Here is a 4620-nt window from a genome sequence, read left to right as displayed (position 1 = left end):
CCTGTCATATGGTCATGTTAGAGTGGGGCACCTGTGGGGCATGTTGTCACATTTCACTTCCATTCTTTTGGGGTAAATCAAGAAAAAAGTATACACTGTATTAATGAAACAAAATCACATAATTGTACTAGACATGTGGGAAATAATGTGGGAAATATTAAATACTCTGACCCTAAAACTGAGACTGTCAAAAAGCGTTAGGTTGTGCCCCGCTCTCATACTTTTAGAAAAGAAAATGCGCATGTTTGTGGGTGAGATTGTGTTTGTGGGTGAGATTGTGCGTGTTTGAGGGTGAGGTTGTGCACGGTGCTGCGAAATGGGTGTTTCCGAGTTTCTGAGCGGCATTTCGTGGTTTGACAGTCGTGACTTTATCTCTGCTCCTGAGGTGAAAGAGACTGCCTTTCTGGCCCATATGACACATTTCACTTTCGGTCTTGTGGACTGAATCCCATTGGTGTTAGACAGATTTCAGAAGGAGGAGCGCCGTCTGTGCCTGCCAATGAGCTTTGACGTGATGAAGCCCATATTCTACCCATATATAAAGCGCACTGAACGGAGCTCCGCGACAAACGTCTTCCCCACAGATGAAGCGCACTGAACGGAGCTCCGCGACTAACTTCTTCCCCACAGATGAAGCGCACTGAACGGAGCTCCGCGACAAACGTCTTCCCCACAGATGAAGCGCACTGAAGGGAGCTCCGCGACAAACTTCTTCCCCACAGAAGCGCACTGAACGGAGCTCCACGACAAACTTCTTCCCCACAGAAGCGCACTGAAGGGAGCTCCGCGACAAACTTCTTCCCCACAGAAGCGCACTGAACGGAGCTCCACGACAAACTTCTTCCCCACAGAAGCGCACTGAAGGGAGCTCCACGACAAACTTCTTCCCCACAGAAGCGCACTGAACGGAGCTCCACGACAAACTTCTTCCCCACAGAAGCGCACTGAACGGAGCTCCACGACAAACTTCTTCCCCACAGAAGCGCACTGAACGGAGCTCCACGACAAACTTCTTCCCCACAGATGAAGCGCACTGAAGGGAGCTCCGCGACAAACTTCTTCCCCACAGAAGCGCACTGAACGGAGCTCCACGACAAACTTCTTCCCCACAGAAGCGCACTGAACGGAGCTCCACGACAAACTTCTTCCCCACAGATGAAGCGCACTGAAGGGAGCTCCGCGACAAACTTCTTCCCCACAGAAGCGCACTGAACGGAGCTCCACGACAAACTTCTTCCCCACAGAAGCGCACTGAACGGAGCTCCGCGACAAACTTCTTCCCCACCGATGAAGCGCACTGAATTGAGCACCACCGCAGACTTCTTACGGACTCGTGCGGACTCGTAGGAAGAGCGCGAGTGTGTTTAGATGCCATATGGGACGGGAAACTCAATGCATCACATTCACAGCAGTAACTTTTGACTTAAACGCTTATTCATATTCATACAGCCGAACGGAAACCCTTTACATTTATATCAGATCGAGCAATGCAGAACTCCAATACAGGTGAGTTATTCAGATATTCCATAGCCTTTATTAATCTATTAACACTTTACACAAAAATATTAATTTGAATAAATGTATAGCCTACATAATGATATAATGCTGAGTGATGTGATTGACACAGATCGGATTTTGTAAAAAAAAAATTATGAACCAACTTTACCCACATTAGAAGAAATACCTAATGGTAGCCTAATCATTAACGTTACTCAAATACAAGAAAACCAAGCCACCAAAACCATTTACTGTCATTTTTAATTATTGTCCATAAATTCAGATGATTTCGAGTTTTTGTAAACACTGTACAATACATTTTTTATTTAATAACATTAGAAACCAAGCAATGGACTAATGAATTATATAACATCTTAGTTCATGTTAATTTAAACGTTTAACCTATTGATTCAGAAATTAAAATGAGTATTTTTATTATCTAACACTAAAAAGGATTAATAAATGCTGTAATATATGTATATATTATTATATAGCTTATATATTGGCCATTGATACTTCATGTTTGCAAATAGATTAAATAACTTTAAATATCATAACTGTGTCAAGCAAAACGGACAGACAGATGGCGCTATAATAACTATATTAATTGTGTTTCTGTCCCTGTCCAGGCTCTTCAGTGTGGAGTGTTTGTCCATCAGTGTCCTGCTGTCTGTCTGCTCTCTGGAAGATGATGAGGACTTCTGTTTGTTCCTCTGAGGGTATGATTATTCTTTAAACAACATATTATTCATTTATTAACACACTCGCAGTCAAAACATGAGTTTAGTGTCATTTGTTTCTGAATGAAGATCTGCACTGAAATAATAGAGTGTGTTTAAGTTGATGTTCATCTTTTGTAGAAATGGATCAGTCTCTGGATGTTCCTCTCTCTGTAGAGGAGACCCGAGCAGAACCGGCCCAGAGTTCAGTGCGGCCATGTTCATTCACACACGAGGAAGAGTGTGTGTGATGATGATGATGAGGATGTAGATTGTAGATTGTCTACAATCTACATCAAAAAGTTTGACAATCTACTACAAATTCACATTTTTATTGATTTCCTATTAAATAATTTGTGATTCAAAATAAAGCACTTACTAAAAAGACTGAAATATTGTATTTGTTTTGTTAAATTATTGAAATGTGAACTTCAAAGTGAATATTTGAGCTCAAAGTGGTTTGGCTGACAAAAAAAGTTTGTGAATCCCTGATTTGGAGGATATAATTTCACTGCAGGCCTATATGAAACACCTGATGGCTTATTATCAAATGCTCCTATTTTTAATAAGAATTTAGCTAATATGTGTGTAGATCAATCCATCTTTCATTAGAACATAATAAACACTCATATTCAGATGTATTTGTTACATCGCCCGAGTTTAAGATTGCAGTGTTGGCTCTGCACATTTTGTTTGTCTTTCTGTTAAAGATTGGAAGCACAATGAAAGGATTGTAAAAACTAAACATGTATTATTATACTAAAAAATTATTTTAATTTAATTCCTAAGTAAGTCGATATAAATCTTTGATGTAAACTCTTGCCAAGGTTTTAAGGGTGCAAAGTAAATGTTTATAATGTGTTAATCAAAACATAACGTATTAAACATACTGGAGACATGCATCGACTTTTTAGTTTTGTCGACTGTATAGTAAGGTTTCAGCATTTCTAACCTCAGCATACAGGCCTACTGAGTTTCTCGAATCACCAGTACAGAACCGAGAACTGTTTTTTCGGACACGTTCAATATGAAGAACCGATGAGCTGGAGATACTGCGCAGGCGTGAAAGCACCGTCTGAACCGAACTTTCTTTCGGCCAACTGCATGCTGAGCTGATACATGGACACGGGAGAACCGAGGACTTAAAGCAGAGGCCGAATTCGGCTAAATGTAAGTTTATTCAATAACAAATATAATAAAAAATAATTTATTCACTTTAGATATAAAACAGCCCACAGGAAGCGGCAGCCATACAGCCCGCGCCACTGCACTGCAAGCTACCAATAGGAAGCCACTGCACTGCAACCCTTACAGCCACTGCACTGCAAGCTACCAATAGGAAGCCACTGCACTGCAACCCTTACAGCCACTGCACTGCAAGCTACCAATAGGAAGCGGCAGCCATACAGCCCACGCCACTGCTAGCGCGCCAACAGGAAGCAGCAGCCATACAGCCCACGCCACTGCAAGCGCGCCAACAGGAGGTGGCAACCATACAGCCCACGCCACTGCTAGCGCGCCTACAGGAACCGGCAACCATACAGCCCACGCCACTGCAAGCGCGCCTACAGGAACCGGCAACCATACAGCCCACGCCACTGCAAGCGCGCCCACAGGAAGCGGCAGCCATACAGCCCATGCCACTGCTAGCGCGCCAACAGGAAGCGGCAGCCTTACAGCCCATGCCACTGCTAGCGCGCCAACAGGAAGCGGCAGGCTTACAGCCCACGCCACTGCAAGCGCGCCAACAGGAGGTGGCAACCATACAGCCCACGCCACTGCTAGCGCGCCAACAGGAAGCGGCAGGCTTACAGCCCACGCCACTGCTAGCACGCCAACAGGAAGCGGCAGCCATACAGCCCACGCCACTGCAAGCGCGCCAACAGGAGGTGGCAACCATACAGCCCACGCCACTGCAAGCGCGCCCACAGGAAGCGGCAGCCATACAGCCCACGCCACTGCTAGCGCGCCAACAGGAAGCGGCAGCCTTACAGCCCACGCCACTGCTAGCGCGCCAACAGGAAGCGGTAGCCATACAGCCCACGCCACTGCAAGCGCGCCCACAGGAAGTGGCAGCCTTACAGCCCACGCCACTGCTAGCGCGCCAACAGGAAGCGGCAGCCTTACAGCCCACGCCACTGCTAGCGCGCCAACAGGAAGCGGCAGCCTTACAGCCCACGCCACTGCTAGCGCGCCAACAGGAAGCGGCAGCCTTACAGCCCACGCCACTGCTAGCGCGCCAACAGGAAGCGGCAGCCTTACAGCCCACGCCACTGCTAGCGCGCCAACAGGAAGCGGCAGCCATACAGCCCACGCCACTGCTAGCGCGCCAACAGGAAGCGGCAGCCATACAGCCCACGCCACTGCTAGCGCGCCAACAGGAAGCGGCAGCCTTACAGCCCAC

General features: G+C 46.5%; 1 long non-coding RNA gene across 1 annotated transcript; it reads left to right on the top strand.

Moving 5' to 3' along the window:
- The first annotated feature begins 544 nt into the window (after positions 1–544).
- On the top strand, positions 545–2540 carry LOC309481016. Its single transcript, XR_014199840.1, has 3 exons — positions 545–1506; positions 2127–2216; positions 2358–2540. It is a non-coding gene; the product is annotated as an uncharacterized lncRNA (long non-coding RNA).
- The last annotated feature ends 2080 nt before the right edge of the window (positions 2541–4620 follow it).

Source organism: Leuciscus leuciscus (genome assembly GCF_965113295.1).
Source record: "Leuciscus leuciscus genome assembly, chromosome: 18".
NCBI classification, from domain to species: Eukaryota; Metazoa; Chordata; class Actinopteri; order Cypriniformes; family Leuciscidae; genus Leuciscus; species Leuciscus leuciscus.
The sequence above is the reverse complement of the archived record's forward strand: the minus strand, read 5'-3'. Positions and strand labels throughout refer to the sequence as shown.